Below are 21537 nucleotides of genomic sequence, written 5' to 3'. Positions count from 1 at the left end.
AGGGAGGCTGAGTGGGGCTCTTGACACACCAGGGCCCCCAGCCCGGCACCACCAGCTGCAGCATGCGCTCAGCAGCAAACCCACCTGTGCAGGCTGGGCCATCTCCACACGGCCCCCAGGTGCTAAGCCACCAGGTGGAAGGCGAGGCCCGGGGAACGAGCACCCAGGCCCAAGCCCTCCACGTCTGCCTCTGGGCTGTGTCTGGGCCTCCACACGAGGACCCCCATCCCACAGATGAAGAAGTGACGCTTGAGGGACCCGGCACCCCCGAGGCTGTGAGGCTGTGGCTGGGGATAGACCCCAGGGTGCCCACGTCCACCCCCCCAACAGGCGCCTCAGCAGTAGAGGCTGCCTAAGCCCACAGCCTCCCACCAGGTGGGGGTGTCCCTGGTGGGCAGCCCCCTCCCGCACAGTGCCCTGTGCGGCCGCCAAGATGTTGACACGGACGGCTCCAGCCGCCTTATTTATTATCTGATAACGCGCTCTTGGCCCCACTGCTGGACGGCGTCGGGCCGCACTGGGGCCACAGGCCTGGGGGAGGAGGAAGGCGGGGTGGGGGAGCCAGGAGCCCAGCCGTGGCCACACATCAGCCGGCAGGGCCTGCACACTGCACTCTGGGCCGGGTGCACTGAGGGATCCCCACACCTCCTCCTCCATGCAGGTCTTCCTTCTCCACAGCCCAGCAAGCTGGTGAGCCTAGAATGAGCTGCCTGGGGTCTCCCTGCGTGGGGAGGCCCCCGAGACCTGCCCTCCCTGGTCCCGGTAAAACCCCAGTTGGGTCCCTCCTCTCAGCGCACCCCTCATCCAGCTCCAGCCGCAGCCCATCCCCCACGCCTCTGCACTTGGCCCCAGCTTGGATTTCCATGATGCGAATCTGGTTCTGTTTCTTCTTTGCATCCAAACCCTCGCTCCCTCGCAGCCCAGGCTCTGCTGCAGCAACTCCACACAGCTGGCCCGGCCCTGGCTGCCCCGTGGCCTCAGGCCCCCGGGTCCTGACACCTGCGTCCACTCTCAGGTGCAGGGACCAGACCCATCACATGTCAGAGTCTCCACCCGTGCTGTTTCCTCAGATCGATGGCCCTCCCTCTGTGTCCAGCCCGGGACATGGTGCTCAGGGGTCGAGGCCCTCCGATGCCTCCTCCATAGCAGCAAGAGGGATCCCGGTGCCCAGAGCCCTCCTGCCTGGAGGTCAGGAGCCCAGGCCTCCCAGGAGGTCCCTGGCTGTGTGGACAACCTGTGTGACAGTGTGTGCACCTGGGAGCCGAATGTGTGTGTACACCTGGTGTAGGGACATTGCGATGAAAGGCATCGGGCCCTCCTTTCAGTGCCGCCCCAGGGGCCATCCCCCACCCCAGGCCGGCCGCTGCCCGGTCTCTAACAGACGGAGTCATGGCCGGCCCCTGGGCTGCCCTGGGACAACAGGAATGGTGCAATTCCAAACAAGAGGGGTTGCCCAGGTGGCTCGAAGGCACATGTGTCAAGGAGCCCTCACCCATCGGTGCCCTGGGAGGATGTAAGAACGCAGACACACCACGGAAATGCGGGGTCTCAAGCCATGTACGGGGTCTCATCCATCCCCTGTGTGGACAAACACTTAGTGTGCAATGATGTTTGATCTGGAGGGGAGGGGGTGATAACCATAGTTATCTCTCGACAATTAAAGCTTATTCTAAGTTCTTTTTCCTAAATCTTCTCCAGTGAATCAGCATTGATAACCAGGAGGGAAATGATGAAGGCGGCCTTCATAGGCTCCCAGGCCAGCCCTGTAGCCGTGCCATGTCCCCTCACCTGGGACACACCCCAAGGAGGACAGCAGGGAGGCTGAAGGAGGCAGGTGAGGAAGGTCCTCAGGCCTGTGTGAAGAGGGTCCCCGGGGCCTGTGTGTGGGGAGGGTCTCCGGGGCCTGTGTGTGGGGAGGGTCTCCGGGGCCTGTGTGGGGAGGATCCCCGGGGCCTGTGTGGGGAGGGTCTCCGGGGCCTGTGTGTGGGGAGGGTCCGCGGGGCCTGTGTGGGGAGGGTCCCCGGGGCCTGTGTGGGGAGGGTCCCCGGGGCCTGTGTGAAGAGGGTCCCCGGGGCCTGTGTGGGGAGGGTCTCCGGGGCCTGTGTGGGGAGGGTCCCCGGGGCCTGTGTGAAGAGGGTCCCCGGGGCCTGTGTGTGGGGAGGGTCCCCGGGGCCTGTGTGTGGGGAGGGTCCCCGGGGCCTGTGTGAAGAGGGTCCCCGGGGCCTGTGTGTGGGGAGGGTCCGCAGGCCTGTGTGTGGGGAGGGTCCCCGGGGCCTGTGTGTGGGGAGGATCCCCGGGGCCTGTGTGGGGAGGGTCCCCGGGGCCTGTGTGGGGAGGGTCCCCGGGGCCTGTGTGGGGAGGATCCCCGGGGCCTGTGTGGGGAGGGTCCCCGGGGCCTGTGTGGGGAGGGTCTCCGGGGCCTGTGTGGGGAGGGTCTCCGGGGCCTGTGTGGGGAGGGTCTCCGGGGCCTGTGTGGGGAGGGTCCCCGGGGCCTGTGTGTGGGGAGGGTCTCCGGGGCCTGTGTGTGGGGAGGGTCTCCGGGGCCTGTGTGGGGAGGGTCTCCGGGGCCTGTGTGGGGAGGGTCCCCGGGGCCTGTGTGTGGGGAGGGTCTCCGGGACCTGTGTGTGGGGAGGGTCTCCGGGGCCTGTGTGAAGAGGGTCCCCGGGGCCTGTGTGTGGGGAGGGTCCCCGGGGCCTGTGTGAAGAGGGTCCCCGGGGCCTGTGTGTGACAAGGGTCCCCGGAAGCAGGTTCTGAGAGGAGGGTTGTTACTGATTGGGTGGGTGTGTGGAGGCCGCAGCGTGAGCTCCATCCGGGTGATGTTTCCAGCACCTGCCTGGCCCGCAGGGATCCCAGAAGCACCGGCTGGTGCTGTCCTGCCACAGGTGGTGGGGAGGCCGCTTCGCGCCCACCACTCTGCGCTCCTGAGTACACTGTGGAGGGGCTCCAGGACCTGTGGGGAGTCCTCTGCCAGTCCCAGGCTGTCTGCCCCCTCAGGGTGGGCACTGCTCCAGGTGGGAGGCAGCCAGGAAGAGAATGTGCCAGGCGGTGGTCTCCGTCCTCTCCAGACTGCCCTGCTCCTGTGGGAGGCCCGATCCTCGCTCCCCACGGCTGCCGTCAAGGTGCAGCAGGAGGTGCAGGTGCTGAGCCCACTCAGCCTCTCCCGGGCCGGGGGAGGCTCGGCTGGACCCATCCTTGCCAGTCACCGGACTCTCCCAGAGCTGTGCCGGAGCTCGAGAGCAAGGGGCCTGCCACGCTGCCAGGAGCCCAGGGAAGCCCAGCCAGGAAAGGTCTCTGGAGGGGCCCTTCCCAGGCAGCCACTCTGAGGCTGCTCCCAGCAGTCCGTCCAGGGGAACAGCAGCCCTGGCCCCAGCCCAGGCGGGAGCCGCCGCACAGGCCGCACACCCTTCTGAGAAGCCTGTGGATGCCGGCTGGGCCCAGTCTGCTGGATTCTGGGTCCCAGAAATGTGGAAATGATGTGAGGCTGTGGGGAGGAGGCCTCAATGACCCAGCCCTTTACTTACTTTGAGGGCTTCCCCTTTGACCTCGGAACTCATCATTTCTAAATTGTAATGCTTGTGTGTAAAACGTGCCAAATAATTTGCCGCCCCCAACACTGTCAAGGGTCCGCCATTTTGAGGCCTCGTTCTGCACCCCTTCATTTAGTCGTCTGCAGGACCCCAGGACATGCAGGGCCCTTGATCTTGACCTCCAAGAGGCTCTGGTGACAGGAATGGGGACAGGTCCAGTCAAGCCGTGTGCACGGGAGGGAGGCCAAGGCTGCCCCTCTGCGGGGAGCAAGGAATGGGGCCAGGGCGGGGACTCATGAGGCAGAGACATGGAGACAGGGAAAGACACGGAGAGACAGAAAGGGAGAGAGACGAGTGAACCAGGCCCACCGACCCCGGTCTGATAACCGTGACCTCCTGGGGACTGCATTCCGCCCCCCACCAGCCTCCTGCTGCACAAAGCCCATGCAGGCCCCAGGGAGCACATCGATAAGCCTGTCCCTGTCGGCCCTGGAGGGTCAGGGAGGGGCGAGGAGGACCCAGGCCAGGCTGGGCAGCTGCTCAGCCAGAGCCGCCCCACAGAGGCTGCCCGGCCAGGTCTCCAGCGACAACCCCAGGGGTGTGGAAGGGTGTGGAAGGCAGCCAGGGGTGTGGAAGGCAGCAGAGCAGCTTTTCTGGGGGCTTTGAAAGAAACACAGAAAGCCCTTCCCAGCAGCACGGTCAGGACCCCCAGCCCCAGGCCCGGATCCCGTCAGATTCCTCACACCGGTGTCTCCTAACAACCTTTCCAAAGGGAGGTGCTGGGGGCAGATGGAGTCTGGGGAGGAGCCCCCCACAGGGGCTGGGGGCCGCCACCAGGTGCCTCCCCACCTCCCACTGGGCACTCTCCCCCAAGCAAAGCTCAGAGGTCAGCTGAAGGCACTGGCCAGCACGAGGCCAGGACAATGGTCCTGCCAGCCCGAGATGGGACACCAGCGTGAATTAGCTGAGAGATTTTGGGGCCCTGAGCTCAGATGATTTGGGGGTGGCATCCCCTCAGAGGATGGGTGACGGTCATCAGCCTCAACGCGGTGCCCCCTGGCCCATCTCCCTGCCTCAGGGAGAGCTGAGGGGGTGCAGAGAAGGGGCCTGGGAGGCAGGACGGCTTCAGGAACTCGTCCTCAGTCACACAGGGTGTCACTTCCTTGGCTGGGCCAGGACAGCCCATCCCAGCCTCGGCTGAAATAAGATCAGCCGAGATGAACGGCGCTGAGGGACCGTCCCCTCGGTGACCCTGGCCCGGGCTCCAAAAGGATCTGGGGAAACGGCTGGTCCCTCCGTGAGCCTCCACGTCCAACGGCCTTTTCTGAGCCCTCAGCCCGAGCCGAGATCGCCGCTTCCAGAAACAGTTAGGGAGAGTGCTAATGAGTTTTTCTGCAGATTTTAAAATAAACACAGAAAACCCTCAATACCTTGGCCTCCTTAAATCAACAGCGCTTTCGAGCGGGTGCCTCTGCTGACGGATGGCTGCTCTGCGGCCCGGCTCTCCCCCAGGCCTCCTCTGAAGCTTCACCGGGATTTTCTAGTGAAAGATTTAAGGCCCTCCATCCCAGCCCGTTAACCTCCCTAACGAAAACACTGGGTCCGTCCGCTTCCTGCCCGCGCCTCCCTTGCAAGCAGACACTTGGGTTGAGTTGTGGGCAGCGCACAGCGCTGTGGGCCCAGACTCCGCAGACAGCCTGGAAGAGTTCACAGTCACTTTCAGATAAATCTCCTTTGTTTATTTTATGAATGAGAGGGGAAATTAAATACTCAAATAAAGTTGTACATCCACGCACTGGAAGCCTAAGAGACACTTAGACCCCCCAGCTCTTGTGGGGGCCAAGGGAATTCCCAGCACAGCCCCAGGGGCGGCCGCGAGGGAGGTTTGGGCACAGCACAGGCCTTGCCCCCAAGCCCAAAACTCAGCACCAGGTCGGAGGCCCTTGAGTCCAGGTCCAGGACAGCGTCTGGAGGTCTGCTGGCAGGCAGATGTCCAGCAGAGTGCAGTCGGCTGGGAAATGGCTCAGGCCAGGGTTCAAGTCCCAGCTGCCACTGAATGTGGAGGGCCCAGGGTAAGCTCTCTGTGGCTCGGCCTCCCTGTCTACAGAGCCAACGAAGATTCCCAGCCATGTGCCCGCCTGATGGTCAGTGTTGGCCACTCAGCTGGTCCCTGAGACATCCTTGCTGCCTTTACTCCTGAATCCTCTTTCACGGGTGGGGCTGCCACTTGGCCTCAGCTCTGCTCGGACCTTCTTCAGCCTGCCCGCAGAGCAAGACGGGGTCTCCTGCCCTCTCCCCGCACTCTGTCCCCTTGCAGATGGATGAATGTGCCCACAAGTGCCAGGGCCGCTCCAGCTCTGCAGAGGAGCTGGGGCACCCCGGGCCCATCCTCTGGGCCCAGACAGTGTACGCTGCCTCCTTGGTAGAGACGAGGTTAGAGGAACCTCGTAGGGATGGACAATAGGCTCTAAAAATACCCCAAAGGCAGGCAGGATTTGCCAGTAACATCTGTAAGTTCTGTCCGGCGGAAGTTATAAATACTCAATAATGTTAATTCATTTGTCGTCTGGGGACAGCCGTGTCCTTTGCGGGGACAAGGGATGTTTTTCCAGATTTGTAATTTATTGCTCTTTACAGTTAAATCCAGCTACAGACCAAAAAAAAGGAAAAATTTAAAAAAAGCAGGGTCTCCCCCAGAGCCACTGAGAGCTGGTGCTCAGGGAAGGTCAGGGGTCATGCCAGGGCCGCCTCTGTCCTGGCCCCCAGGCCCATGGGAGGCCCCTGCCCTCAGCCCCCACCCCGCTCCCCACTCAGGCAGCAGGACCTCTATGTGACCCCAGAGGACCTTGGGGCCGTCCTTGGTGTCCCCAGGCAGCCAATGTCAGCCGCACCTGCCTCCAGAGAGGGTGACAGTTCCTTCACTTGACCCCACCCCTCCGCCTGGGGTCTGCAAACCCATCTGGGTGACCTTGGTGGTGTCCTTCTCTCCCCACCAAGTCCACGCTGCCATCTACCCACTCCCTTCCCACGAGGGCCCCATGGCTCCTCAGGGCCCCCAGACTCCCACCTCAGTGGCCCTTGAGGCTCTGCCCACCTGCTCCACGCAGACCCCCTGAGCTCACCCCCCACCTCCCCATCCTCACATGCCCAGGCCAGGGCTCCACGCCTCTCCCACCTGGGCGCCCTCTGCCTGGCTGTGTCCCCCACCCCGTGGGTCCCATCATCCTTCCAGGCCAACGTGGGTCTGTGTGGCCCTCAGCGCCCCTCCCGGAGCTCAGCCACCCTCACAACTCCTTAGTTATTGGTGTCACTGGCAGTTTGCAGTTCTCACTGAATCCCAGCCCCAGAAGGATAGGTCCCGTGTGGACCACGTTTGTTACCGTACAAAGGGGCCTGTACAGGGCCTGGCATACAGCAGGTGCTCAATAGAGCTCCGTCGGGAAGTTGGGACCACGCAGTACCCACCGGGGTCCCCTTCGAGGGCTGCTGCAAGGGCCTCAGTGGCCAAGCCCCAGTGAAGGGCAGCCAATCCGTGTGCCAAGGACCACATGGAGCTGCAGTGGGTTGGCCTGAGGGTGTGAGCACAGCTGGGCAGGTGACCAGTTATCCCCACTTATCACAGAGCAGGTGAAATGTCATCGAGGCAGTGCAGTAAAGGGCTCCCTGCCCCCTTAGACTTCCTCCACAGCCCCAGCCACACCCAGATCTGCCCTGACTCTGACCCGACCCGACCCGGGGCCTTCCCACCTCCCAGCACATCCCGCCCAGCCTGCCTCCCCGGAACCCTGACCGCTGCCTGGAAAATGGTCCTGTTTCCTCCCCAGGGTTTTGCATCACAGGAGCCTGCGGAGGAGCCTGAGGCCCTGGAGGGCAATCTGGGTGGAGACCCCGAAGAGGCTCCAGCGCGCACCGGTCTGCTGGTAATTGCTGTGTGGCCTCAGGCAGGTCCTGAACCTCTCTGAACCTCAGTTTCCTACTTTGAAAAGCGGGGGCAGTAAGAAGTCACCCCCAAAGGACAGCAGCACCCTTAGAATAACACGGACACCCACCTCCCACTCACACATCCTGGGCACAGCGAGGGCTGAGGAGAAGGACTGAGGAGGGCTGGGGGCTTCCAAGAGCCAGAGGGCCCTGAGGCGAACCTGAGCCCAAGAGACACCTGGGCCTGCCGTGCTGGGGTGCTGGGTGCTAGGACCGTCCTGGCATTCTCACGGGGACCGCCCGAGGGCACGACTAGGTGCAAATTTGTCTCGACCCTCTGCCCTCCTCAGGGTAGGCAGGCCTCTGCTTTGCCCTCCTCTGCTCTCCGTGTATCTCTCTCGCACGCCCCATCTTTCTCTCTCCCTCTCCTTCCCTCTCCCTCCCTGTCTTCTTCCCTCTCTTCTTCCTTCTCTCCCTCCCTCTCCCCACTCTCTCCCTCTCTCTCCCTCCCCCATCTCTGTCCCTCTCTCTCCCCCTCTCCCTCTCCTTCCCGCTCCTCTCCCTCTTTCTCTTTCTTTCTCCCTCCCCCTTTCCCTCCCTCTCTCTCCCTCTACCTCTCCCTCTCTCTCTCTTCTCCATCCCTCTCTCTCCCTCCCCCCTCCCTCTCTCTCTCCCACCTCTCCCCACTCTCTTCCTCTCCCTCTCTCCCTCTCTCCCTCTCTCTCCCTCCCCACTTTCCCTCTCCCTCCCCCCTCCCCCTCTCTTTCCCTCTCCTTCTCCTTCTCTCCCTTCCTCTCGTCCTCCCTCCCTCTCTCCCCCCCCTCCATCTCTCTCCCCTCCCTTTCTCTCCCTCTCTCTTTCCCTCCTTCTCTCCCTCTCTCTCCCTCTCTCTCCCTGTCTCTCCCTCTCTCTCCATCTCTCCTTCTCTTTCTTCTGTCTCCTCTCTCTGCCGTCACAAAGGCCCGCCCTCCCCAAATGCATGCGCTCATCCCTCATCCTTCAAGAGTCTGTGAGGCCTGGGGCGGGCCAGGTCGGGGGCCTGGGACGGCCTGCACTCCCTCCACCCGCCCTGATCGGAATGTCACCACCCGGGCCTCCATGGCCCAGGTGAGACCCCTGATTCCACCATGTGTTGAGGGATGATGCCAAGATGGCACTAGTCAAATAGGACCCCACAGGCCTGGGCCCCACCAGGCCCCCCCAGGTGGAGGAAGGGCTGGAGTGGGGAGCGGGTGGGCCTGGGGTGCTGAAGAGCCACAGCTGAGGCTCGGAGAGCCTGACCTGGGGGAAGGCGTTGACCTGGGGGAAGGCGTTGGCTTTAGCTCCCTTGGTGGCTGCTCTGTCTCCAGGTCCTTGCCAAGGCACTCTGTCCCCTTGACCCCCCACCACAATGGTCACAGAGAGCCATCTCCTCAGGGTCAGGGGATGGTGGCTATTCCTGTCTCTAGGACGATGGTCTGATGGAGGGGGAGGGAAGGTGTGCTAGGAGGTAGAGGGAAGGAGGCCTGGTGGGGAGGGAAGGGGTCCTGGGAGGGGACCTGGTGGAGGAGGGAGGAGGGCCTGGGAGGGGTGAGGGTATCCTGGGAGGGGAAGGGAGGGGGTTCGGGGAGGGGTGGGGGAACCTGGAAGGGCAATAGAGGGGCTCCTGGGAGGAGGATGGAGGGGGGTCCTGGCACAAGGAGGGAGTGCATGCTCACGGGCAGGGGCGTCCTGTTCCTGTTTCAGGACTGTCCACCTGGTGCCTGCCTGGTCTTGCACGGCCACCCCTGCACACTGATGACCAGCACAAGTTAGGCACAGTCCGCCCTCCGGGGACATTGGAAGTCAGAGGGGCACATCGCCTTGTGCACTTAGAGGCCGCCTGCCCCTGGGCATAATCCCCACTGTCCCACCCAGAGTGAGGTTAGGGGGCTGCCTGGGAAGCCATGGGGACTGCAGGGCCCAGACCACACAGGCCGGACCGTCCAGTGCAGGCCGCCCTCCGCTAGTGGTGAGGGAGAAGCTACAGCCCAGCGCCCTGGAGTATCTGCCCGCCCAGACAGTGGCTGCTCACGGTCAGGTCCACACCATCCAGCTCACAGCTCTCACCCACTGAGCATCCTCCCCATGGCCTGAGGAACTACCCCAGGGGGCCATAGCCTTATCCTGAAGACCCTGCTAGCCCTGGCAGGACAAGCCTCCGGGCAGGATGGTGAAGAGCAGCTATGTGGTCAGGAGGAGTGGCCGGTCCCGGAGCCCCAGGCAGCATGGCAGGGGTGAATGACCTCGGAGACGTCTGCCACACACAGGGGCAGGGATCCTGGTACAAAGGTTCCAGAAACAAGAAACAGCCATAAACCAAAGGGCAGTTTTCATGGAAAAAAGGGTTGGGGCCGCAGTCGGCCCCCAGCGGCAGGAGTGCGTATGGGAGCCGCTGGCCGGGATGGATGGGCAGCAGGTGGGGACGCGGGCCCTCTGCTCAGCAAAGACCCTCCGGGGGGTCCCTTCCCTCATTCTCTCAGCAGAAGCTCCCTGAGTGGCCGCCGGGATTCACTGGGAGCCGGATATGCCCCAGAGCTCAGCGCCTCTCTGAGAACAGATAAGAAACCGTGAAGGTCTCTGGGTGCCTCCCCAGACCCGGGGCCCAAGCCTTTTCCATCTTCCTGGGGCTTCTGGAATATCAAGAACTGAAAAAGGTGAAATGGAGCTAACACGGCGTCAAGTGTGACGTATCTGAAATGTTTCACAAATTCATCCTTCACCCATCGTACGCATGGCGCTGAGTCGGCTGGGCCCGCTCAGGGGATGGGGATGCGCAGGTAAAAGGGACACAGTCCCACTGGGACTGTCTGTCCGGGGCTGACACAGATGGTGGAGAAGTGCCCGCAGTGCCGTATGCGATGGTGCTCAGGGCTGAGAAGGCTGGGGACGCTCACTCATTGTGCAGTGTTGGGGCGGGGTGGAGGCTGCCAGATTCAACGGGAGAGAGCAGAGAAACCCCCTGGGTGGGAGGAGGTCAAAGGACATGGGCGTTTGAAAGCTGCGTGTAGCTCAAGAAGGGCCTGGGTGTCTCTGGGCTTGGAGTGGCCCAAGGATTCTGGGTGCCGGCATCCTGAGCCAGGGTGAGCCTGGGGGTACGACCCAGCCAGGCCTCCCCGGGCACTGGGTCTCTGCCCACAGGAAGAGGTCCTAAGTGTTCTGCCTCCTGTGTGGCTCCACGCGGCTTCTTCACCTGCACAGCCCAGGGGCTCTGTGTGTGCCTCCACCTGCTCACAGCTGTCCATTCCCGGGGAACACCTTCGGCCAGAGGGGGCCAGGACCCACCTCACCCAGAAATGCCTGCTTCTTTGGGTGATGGTCAGCAGCAAGCACAGAGGTGGAGGGAGGTGGGTGGGGCAGGAGGATGAGCCCCAGAGAGGCCCCCGCCAGGAGCCAGCTGGCTGTGGGCCCTCGCCTTGCCCTCACCACCTCTGACCCCTCTGCTGCCCATGCTGAGCTGAGCGAATGGGGTGTGCTGAGTGGAGCCAGTGAGTGGACAAATGAGTGAATCCCTGCATGGATCAATGAATGGAGCGTGCAGGGAAGGACCCACTCCGTCCCCACGTGTAGCCAGCAAGTGTCCACAGTCCGGAGCCCACCGTGTGCCTGGTCTGCTGCTGGGCAGTGTGAACACAGACCCCCAGGCCCCACCTATGAGGCCACCACAGCCAATGGCTGCCAGAGGAGGGTGCAGGGACGCCCCTTATGAGTGAGGGGGGCCGACTCTGGGGTGCATTTCAGGCTCTGGGGCTGTGACTGGGCTGTGGCTGAGAGCCCCTCCCAGCTCAGCTCTCCCAATCCTGCATCCCACTCCCCCTTTCTTCTGGGAGCACCTCTCAGTGAGTCCCTTGCACAAAAATTTCCATCTCAGACTCTGTTTCTCGGGAAATTGTGCATCGTAATAAAGCCTGTGGGAACGAGGGATGAGACAAGTGTCCCCAGCACCAATTCACCCTGACCCTGAGGCTCCCAGCCCCATTCTCAACCAACTGCAAGTGCCATGGGACTCGGAGCTCCTGCAGACAGGGTCCAGGGCTCAGAGCTGCTCATTCTCGCATACCCCAGGTGATGTGTGTGCACCTGTGTCTCCCAAATATTCACGTTGAAGTCCTTTCCCCAGCATCCCAGAAAGTGGCCTTATTTGAAAATAGGGTCACTGGTAATGTAATTGGCTAAGATGAGGTCATGCTAGGTTGGGGTGGACCCTTATCTAAGATGCCTGGGCCCTGAGAAAGCGGAAATCGGGCACAGACAGGCACAGGGAGCAGGTGCGAGTTGAAGACAGAGACCATGATGCTTCCACGAGCAGAAGAGCAGCAGAAACCACGGCACAGCACCAGAAACCGGGAGTGGGAAGCAGGTCCCTCACCCCCTTTCAAGGAACCAGGCCGGCCAATACCTCAATTACCAGACTTGGGACCTCTGGAACTGCAAGACAATGGATTTCCACTGTGGCACAGCACCAGAAACTGGGAATGGGAAGCAGGTCCCTCACCCCCTCTCAAGGAACCAGGCCAGCCGATGCCTCGATTACGCAGACTTGTGGCCTCTGGAACTGCGAGACAATGGATTTCCACTGTTTTGGCCACCCGGTCTGCGGCACTCAGCTATGACAGCCCACACCAGGCCACCGGCCTCTCCACCACCTTTCCACCCTTCCTCTGGTGTCATCTGCCCAGGAGAGAGGACTTAGCTCTGCTAATATCACCCAAGACCACAACCCATGCACCCATATGGGCCCTGGACCTTTCACACAAAGGGCCTCTGACCTCACAGCCAGGGCTCTTCCGAGATGCTCGGCAGCCTGGTGAGATGGCCGGGTGGCATCTTTGTCCCCATCACATAGATGAGAAAACTGAGGCCCAGAGACTTGAAGGCAGGGTTCTGTACCTGGGCCACAGTGGGTCAGAGACTGCCCCCCAGAAATCTGCCCACTGCAGGGTTGGGAGGGACAGAGCAGGCAGGATGGGCCAGGTGGGGTGAGCCACTTAGGGTCTACCCTGTGGCTGGGCAAGGCGGGGCACTGACTTCCGTCGCATCAGTGACTATCATCCAAGATGTCACCATCATTGGCCCGCTTGTCAGATGTCTGTCTCGTTGTCCAGGCCGGCGCTGCCCAGTGTGTGACCTCAAACATACCAGTGGCCGTACTAAGAAAAGGAAAAAGAAACAGATTATTTTAACAATATATGCTAACCCAGCGCATCGGAAATGTCATCAGCTCAGCATATTATCAGCCTAACACGTGACGAGTGGTTCTTCCGTTTGTCCCAGGTCTTCACGGTCCACGTAAGCTTTGCGCTGACCCCACAGCTCACCAGGGACCAGCCAGTGTGACTCGGGGCCACTGAGCCAGAGGAGATGGCTCCATGGAACCCTGATTCCCCATTTCCACGCCCACGAGCGAGGGCATGCCAGGCTATGGACGATTATTTGTACTTGTTATACAAATGAATGACCACACGGACAAATGTGCTGTGACCCGGGCTGGGTTGAGGCCAGGGCTACATCTTTGTGGGTGGGCAGGAGGCTGCACATGGCTCCAAGGTGTGGGTGGGAAAAGACAGCTGGGTGCAGGGGCAGGACGCTGCCCCTGATGCCCTCCCCAGGGGACAGGAGGAGGAGAGGGGAGGGTCTGGGACACCACACCCTCCGTCTTCTCCATGAAACCCACGGGGAATGGGGATAGGGGCTTTGCTCCCCATCCCAACCCTGGCCAGCCAGACCCCTGTGGCTGTCATTCCAGCCCCACAGATGAAGGGTTGAGTCAGCGTGCAGAGACGCTGAGCCTTCCCCATCAGAGTCCCCAGGCCCACGGGCAGACTGCCACGCGGTGGTAGATGGGCTGGGGTTTCCACGTAGTCTTCCAGCCCGCTCCCCAGAGTAGCTTGGCCACCCAGGCGGGGTGAGGGTCGTGCCAGCGTCTGCTGCCAGGGGGAGGCGTCTGCTGATGCCCCTGGTGAGGAAGGGGCCTGGTGGCAGCGAGCAGCAGGGAGTGGAGACTCAGGTTTTCCAGGGAGAACGCTGAGGCCAGGCCTGGGGGAGGCTGCTGATAAGAGGGGGCCCTGGTCCCTCCCGGGGCTGCTGCTGTGGGTGGTGGTCGGCAGCGGGCACAGAGAAGGAGGGACAGGAGGATGTGCCCTGGGAGGCCCCAGTCAGGAACTGTCTGGCCAGGTTTGTGCAGCTCTGGAGAGCAGGCCGCGGGCGCCAACCCTGCCCTCACCACCTGTGGAACTTGTCCCTGATGCATGTGGCACGAGGCCCAGAGGAAGGGAAGATTGACAGGCATGTCTACATCCATGTTTACCCTTCTGTCCACAACACTACAAACAAATGAGAAGGAAAACATCAATGGGCTACAACATTTGCAACATATATGATAAAGTATTATTAGGCTTAAAATGTAAAGAGCTTTTAGACGTCAATAAGAAAAAGATGGAAACCTCATCATGAAAAAAGACACCAGACAATGTGAAAGCAGGTCGCCAAAAACGAAATATAAGTGACAGATTAATATGACAAATGATCAACTTCACAAGTAATCTAAGAAACCCAAATTAAGGGCCAGGCGTGGTGGTTCACACCTGTAATGCCAGCACTTTGGGAGGCTGAGGCAGGCGGATCACCTGAGGTCAGGAGTTTGTGACCAGCCTGACCAATATGGAGAAATCCCATCTCTACTAGTAACATAAATTAGCCAGGCGTGGTGGCGCATGCCTGTAATCCCAGCTACTCAGGAGGCTGAGGCACGAGAATTGCTTGAACCCGGGAGGCGGAGGTTGTGGTGAGCAGAGATTGCGCCATTGCACTCCAGCCTGGGCAACAAGAGTGAAACTCCGTCTCAAAAAAAAAAAGAGAGAAACCCAGATTAAAATAAGATACTGTTTTACCCAGCAATTGGCAAAGTTGAAAAAGATGTGATGCCCGCATTGGTGAGAATGTGCAGAAATAGATCATCTCAGGTCTGCTACGGGGGCCAAGGGGAGGACTCCCACAGGGCAAATGTCGGTGTGTAAAGAGCCTTAGAAATGGGCACAGCATCACCAGGAGTCAAGGTCTCGTTTAAGAAGAAAGAAACGAGTGTGGCGTAGCCCCCACAGGTTCAACTTCTGGGGACCATTCCCAAGACATAAGCTCGGATGAGATGCGCCTGGAGATGTCCATATAAAGATGCTCATTCCAGGTTGTTTATGACACCCCCAGATAAAAGGGAAAACAGCCCCAATGCCCAACCAGAGCAGCTCATGGATCGCACGTGACTTCATGCAGCTTTAAAAATTATAGCGTGAGCCGGGCGCGGTGGCTCACGCCTGTAATCCCAGCACTTTGGGAGGCCGAGACGGGCGGATCACGAGGTCAGGAGATCGAGACCATCCTGGCTAACACGGTGAAACCCTGTCTCTACTAAAAAATACAAAAGAGTAGCCAGGCGAGGTGGCGGGCGCCTGTAGTCCCAGCTACTCGGGAGGCCGAGGCAGAAATTGCTTGAACCTGGCAGGCGGAGCTTGCAGTGAGCCAAGATCGCGCCACTGCACTCCAGCCTGGGTGACAGAGCGAGACTCCGTCTCAAAAAAAAAAAATTATAGCATGAAATTCAAAAATGAGAGAACGCACCCATGAAATATTGTTAAAGTGAAGAAAGCAGTTTATGCCATCAGTTCCTCAACCTGCACGGCAAGCACATTGGACCCCAGGGTCCCGGGACATCTCTCTGCCACAGTGGGGCTTCCTAACCCACCTGGGGGCCTGCAGCACCCTTATCGCCAGAGAGAACCTGAAAATCTTGCTTCAACCACAGCCAGCTGACCATGACCCTGACCATGACCCTGACCATGACCCTGACCATGACTCTGACCATGACCCTGACTGACTATGACCCTGACTGACCCTGACCCTGACTGACCACCACCCAGGGCTGACCGTGAGCAGACTGGCCTGGACTCACCCCTGGCTCTCAGCCCCAGTGGACTCATGCCCTGCAGCAAGTGATTCAGCCTCTCTGAGAATCCATGTGCTCGCCTGCAAAATGGGTTTACATGGGTGCCGGCACCTCGGGGAGCTGCAGTGACTGCAGAGACACATGCGGAGTCCTCACAGCCCATCAGTGTTCAGGAGGCATCCTCTGTGGAGGGAGGGACCTCACAGGCGGCCTCCCTGCACCCTGCCCCCCGGGGCTCGCCCCCTCCTCTCAGGGTCACAAGGCACGGGGCAGGGTTTGCTGTGCCTTCACCGCCCTCGCCCACGCGGGGAAGGCTCTACCCACCCCTGCCCCCAAGGAAGAGGAGGCGTGCACTGTCTTTTCCTAGGCCCAGCTAAGACCCAGGCAGGGGATGCGGGAGCAATGGCCTAGGGGAGTCTCCAGCAAAGGGGGGTTCAGGAAGAGGATCCCCAAAGGTATGAGAGGAGGAATAGCTGGAGGAGAGGAGGGCCCTGGGCTAGATGTTATGGACGGGACAGCACACCAGCCTGGACGCTGGTGACCCTGGGAGCAGAGGGCGGGGCACTGGGCCCTTGTGTGGGGAGCAAGCTGGGAAGGAGCGCCAAATAGCCCTTCAGACATGGACTGCAGGAGCCTCCAAAGCCCCCGAAGCCTGCAGGACACCCCTAAGGCTGCCAGCCCCTCTAAAGGACAGAGTTGAGTGGAACACCCAGAGTTGCCCCTTCAACTCCAGACACCTGGGCCAGGCATCCCCCCAGGGGTCCTAGGTGCATCCCAACAGAACAAGCGCCCAGTAAATGCAAAGCCCGGTGTGCTGGGGCGAACGCTCGGGCTCTGCCTGGCAACTCTGCTACAAGCCCAGGTTCTCCCGTGCACTCTGAGCTGACCCCGGCCTTGGCCAACATGGCGTGGGACTTTGCAAACCAGTCAGTAACACTCACCCAAGTGCAGACACCAGGGCTCTCAGGCAAGGTAGGCGGGACCCTCCGCCTCTGCTCGCTGCAAACCGTGAGGCCTCCCGTTGTGCCCCCAGCCCCACCCCAGATCCTCCACCTGGCGTCTCCCAGGGGCTGGCTCTGCAGTGACACTCAACGTCTTTGGGGGAGCTCAGTCTGGGCCCTTTCCCATCCTCCATGGCCTCCCTCCCAGAGAGCTACTTTTATAAAATCATTTGCAAAATATTAAAAACACACACCAAAAAAACTCACGCTCAAAATTGCTTAAAGATACACAAGTCCCCCTTGTCCCCTAGAGGTCACCCCATTCCCTCCTCCTGGGCCCCCGGCATCACCAGAAGTGGCGGGCCAGCCACGCCCACATCGTCCCCTTGACAACATCTCCCTCCGGACTGAGGTCTGGAGCTGGAACGGGTGTCCTGAGCCAGGGGATTACCTCAGACCTGGGTGGATACCAAAGCAGTGGTCAATTCTGTAAAAAGAACATTCTGGGCCCTGGTCAGGAACCCACCCCTCAGGTGACATGGACATCCCTAAGGCAGCAAACAGCCATTACCTCAAGGCAGATCCTGTCCCCAACCAGGCAAAGTCCACACCCCTGGGGGGATCCCCTGGAAGTGGATACCCCACTTTCCAGCAGGACAGCCAGGCTGTTCCAGAATGCGGCTGCTGCTCCAGGAGACGACCCCACAGGGCGGGCACTGAGCGCTCAGGCACCGTTGACCAGGGAAACGCATGGGACTAAAAAGCCATCACAGCTCCAGGAATGTCACCATGAACGCGCACTCTTCCATCACAGCGGCGTCTACCCAGACTGGGACCTCTGTCGTGCTGGGTCGGGTTCTCCAGAAGCAGAGCCTGAGACCAAGCATCTGGTGACACATTGAGGCTGCTTTCAGGAGAAAGGTGAGGGAGGCCGGGCAGGATGGGGAGGCAGGGCGGCATAGGGAGGGCTGGGCAAGAATGGGGTCCCGGAAGCGTCCAGCCTCAGTCTGCTCCTGCGGGGAGCCCTGGAGGGTGAATTGCACCACAGAGGTTCTCCCATTGAGAGGCAGGGGCCGGGTGTTACCCCAACACTGCTCAGCCGTTGGTTGTGGGCTGCCTGGGGGGCAGGTGGGAAGACACAAGCTCCCAGGCCCTTCCTGGTAAGGTGGCTCTGGATTCTTAGAGCAATTCTCAGAAGTGACGGGTGGTGGCTGCTGGGGACACAGGTGTGGGCTGCTCAGGGTACAGGTGTGGGCTGCTGGGGTGCACTTAGGTGTGAGATGTTGGGGTGCACTTAGGGGTAGGCTGCTTGGAGTACACACAGCTGGGGAGACATGCGTGTCTCAACCCAGTAACAGGGATCCAATAACCTGGGGGAAGCCTGACAGTGTCTGCATCCTCAGTCCCAGTAGCATGTGGCCCTGCTGGGCAGGTGTTCCAGCTCACAGGTGTGGAGCCAGGGCTCTGGGTCCCCAAGCCAGGCCCTGCTGGTGGACACAGCTGCACACACCACTGAGTACCATTCTGGCTGAACACCTGCTTGGAGGCCACCCTGGGAAGAGCTGGTAGCAGGAGCAGGCAGGGCCAGGTGATGTGGAATAGGAGCGGCATCCCACCCTGCAGGGAGGGAGAGAGAGAGCAGGTCAGGGTGAGCTGGGCAGACCCACAGCTTGGAAGTTAGTGGCCTGGGAAGGTGGAGTGGCCCCCAGCAAGGAGAGGCCCAGAGAGCAACTCAGGAGCCAGGCATGAGGAGCGAGAAGCCCAAAGCCCAGCCTCAGGGCGCCTGCAGGCTCAGCGCTGAGCCTCCAGACAAGACTCGGGAAGTGCCAGGCCGTGAGGTTCACCTGGAGCCCTGAGTCCTGGCTGGTGCACTCGGAGAGCACACTGAAGGATTCTGCAGTTCCTCATCCTCTCACGAATGTCTATGGAGTGCCTTTCTGGATGGTTTCAGGTTCCTAGGCCTCCACAAAATGAGCAGCTTACAACAGAAATCCATTCTCCCAGCTGTGGAGGCCAGGATCCCAACATCAAGGTGTGCGCCAGGCCGCAAATGCGCCCCGATATAGGCTCCAGGGGTATTGTGAGATGCTGGGGTACACATTAAGTGTGGGCTGCTGGGAGCACAGGCTGCCCTGCTACAGGCTCCTTTTGCTTCTGGCGAGCCTTGGGCGGCCTCACTCCGGGCTGCGCCTCCTCTCCAAGGCGCTCCCTGTGGGTCCAGGATCACGTGAGCTTCCTGTGAGGACGCCGCCATGTGAGTCAGACCTCCAAGACTTCACCTCAAGTTGACCACATCTCAAAGCCCCTATGCCCACACGAGGTCACTGGGGACCAAGGGACCACTCGCAGGTGCCAGGGCTTAGAACTTCAGCATATCTTCCGGTGACACGAGTGACACCCCCGACCCCCGCTGTGTGCCTCTCAGACCCTCAGTATCTTCCTCTGTAGAAGGATAAACAATCGTCTCCCTAGCGGTGAGCCTGGGGTAGGGAGGGAGTCACGCCAAAAGCTGAGTGTGCGATGTCAGCACAGCACAGGTAAACTTCGGTGCTTCACCAACGCCCTGGGCTCTGCGTGTCTTTCAGCATCGTGGCACCAAGAGAGAGGGTAACAGGAGAGGCCGAGGAAGCGCCACCTGTCGAATCCACCCAGGCCAGGCTTCTCCAGTGGAATTACCCACATTTTCCAGTGGAATCTGCAACACCCCCACCTGACCCCAGAAGGGGGAGGCCGGGCCCTCATGAGGCGCCCCCGAGCCTGGCGACAGTGGTGGCCCCTCTCTCTGCACAAGAGCACCAGGGCCTTTCCACCGAGGCCCTGCTGTCCCCAGCCACGCTCTGCCAGCTCCGGGCAGCCCTCCTGCACCACTGCTGCCCCAGAAGGGCTGTCCAGTGTGGGGGCCCCTGGCCCGGTCACTCTGCACCACTGCCCTGTGCCAACACCACGCACACTCCCTCTCCCATTTGCGAGTGTCCTCACACGGCCACCGCCCAACCCCGGCACACGACATCGCGTGACACACAGGGAGGCCGAGAGCAGGCAGCGCAGGCCGGGCCGGCAGTGAGGACTCCACTCAGGTGTCTCGACAGCCCGGCGGCGGTCGTGGGCCACGCGCCCGGGAGCACCACGTCTTTGGAAGGACGGCGCTTGGCTGCCAGCTCCCCGGCGCCAGCTGTGGCTCTGAGGCAGGCAGCTGGCCAGGGCCCGGCAGCTTTCGAGGCTCACAAACCCATATGGCCCCCACCCGACACCCCTCACCCATGAGTCCCGAGGCATCTCCCTGCCTGCCTGCTGAGCCCTGGGCAGTCAGTGGCTACAGGAAGGGGCGCTCACCTCCCGACTCCACTGGCCCTTCCGCCCGCAGCCCAAGCCCAGGGCTGCTCTCCGAAGGCCCTGCCGTCAGACGGACAGGATGGGTCTCTTTCCCTTCCTCTTCTCTAAAGAAGAGACCTTACTCCTGCCTTTGATCTTCCATAAAGCGCTGTGGCTTCTCAGCCAGGACATTGACAATTGTTTATTCATTTTAAAATAGCTGAAATTCATGTCAAACATTCCACATGTTAGAAAAATGTTTATGAAGTGTTATCATCGTTTATGTAACTGTGTGTGTTTAGGAAAGCAACGTGGACCGCAACGGACCACACAGACCTCAGCCTCAGCCCAGGCAGTGTCCCCCAGAGCACAGCGACCTGCCTGGCCCCAGACAGCAGACGGCCAACCCCTGCTCCAGGGCCTTCCTCCCACGGCCTTGGGGAGGTCAGGGAACCATCCAGGCTACCTCGAGACCCCAGTTCCCATATTTGAGGTGGGGTCCCTGTCCACCTTGTGGGAGCACTGTTGAAGTTTCAGAGGGGTCTCTCCCAGGATGTCCCCCGCTTGGGGTGGAAACGCTGTCCTGGTTATCTTGCTTCTCCTCAAGGCTGAAGTGTCCACTAATAATTCTTCCAGCACCTTTCTCTGGAGGTGGACCCTTGACTTCCTCCCATCTCTAGACAGGGTGAGGCTGGTCAGGGTGTTCCCTGCCGCACTCGTGCTGCCCAAATCAACAACCAGCTGCCAGGCACAGCCCCCAGGACCAACAAGACAGGCCTGGTCTCCACCCTCCTGGTCTCACTTTTCAGCAGGACGGAAAGGTATCAACTTGCTGTCATTTCAAAGGCATCACTCTGCACGAATGCTGAGGGCACACGCTGGCCAAGGTGAGCTGTTCCCAGCTCACAGGAAGGATATAACCAGGGCAGAGGGGCAGCAGGAGCAGCCGTGCAAAGGCCCTGGGGAGAGGAAGGCACCAGCATGGCTGAAGCGGGGAGGAGAAGGGCAGGGATGGGCTGGAGGCAGGGGGGCCACTGAGGGTTTTAAGGGACAGTGGGGCATGGGGCTGTGGTGTGAAGTGAAGGCCTCTGCAGTCAGTTTGAGGCCTCAGGAGCCAGCACAGACCTGCTCTGTCTGAGAGGTGGGGTCACAGTCCAAAGGTCATGGGCAGGTTCTGACCTGCCCTCCCCACTGTGCAGCCCGGACAGGTCACTTCACCTCTCTGAGCCTCCATTTTCTGATCTTTAAATTGCGACTAATACCAACAAGAAATGCTAAAATTAAAAAGACAGACAATACCAAATGTCGGAAAAGGCTGGAGCAACTGGGACGCTCCCGTGCCCTGGCAGGAGCGAAATGGCATGGCCACTGTGGGAGCAGGTGGGTAGTTTCCTGTAAAGTTACACAGACGCTTATCACAGGGCCTGGCCATCCACGCCTGTGCTCCTACAAAACTGGCACACGGATGTTTATCGCAGCTCCGTTCACAATCGCCAAAAAGTGCAAATGACCTGGACGGCCATCGCAGGTGAATGGGTGAGCAGAGTGCCACCCACACAAGGCACACGTGCCGCACAGACAGGCCTCTAGTCCCCTGTTCCAGCAGACATCAGAGCCACACAGAGCACAGGTGCAGGGCAGGCGAGCCCCAGAATTGGGGCTTAGTCCACGAGGGTTCTTGGCTTACCCAGGAAAGAACTCAAGGGTGAGCCGGTGGCGTTAGCAGCTTTGATTGCAGCAGCTGTGCACCGCAGCAAGCAGAGGGACCCTCCTTGTGAGGCAGGACCCTCCTTGTGAGGCAGGACTCCCCGCTAGGCGGCAAGCCCAGAGCAGCTGCTCAGAGGCAGTGCTGCACTCATATTCGTACCTGCATTCTGAA

Source organism: Macaca mulatta, chromosome 10 (assembly GCF_049350105.2).
Source record: "Macaca mulatta isolate MMU2019108-1 chromosome 10, T2T-MMU8v2.0, whole genome shotgun sequence".
Lineage (NCBI taxonomy): Eukaryota > Metazoa > Chordata > Mammalia > Primates > Cercopithecidae > Macaca > Macaca mulatta.
This window is presented reverse-complemented; position numbering follows the sequence as displayed.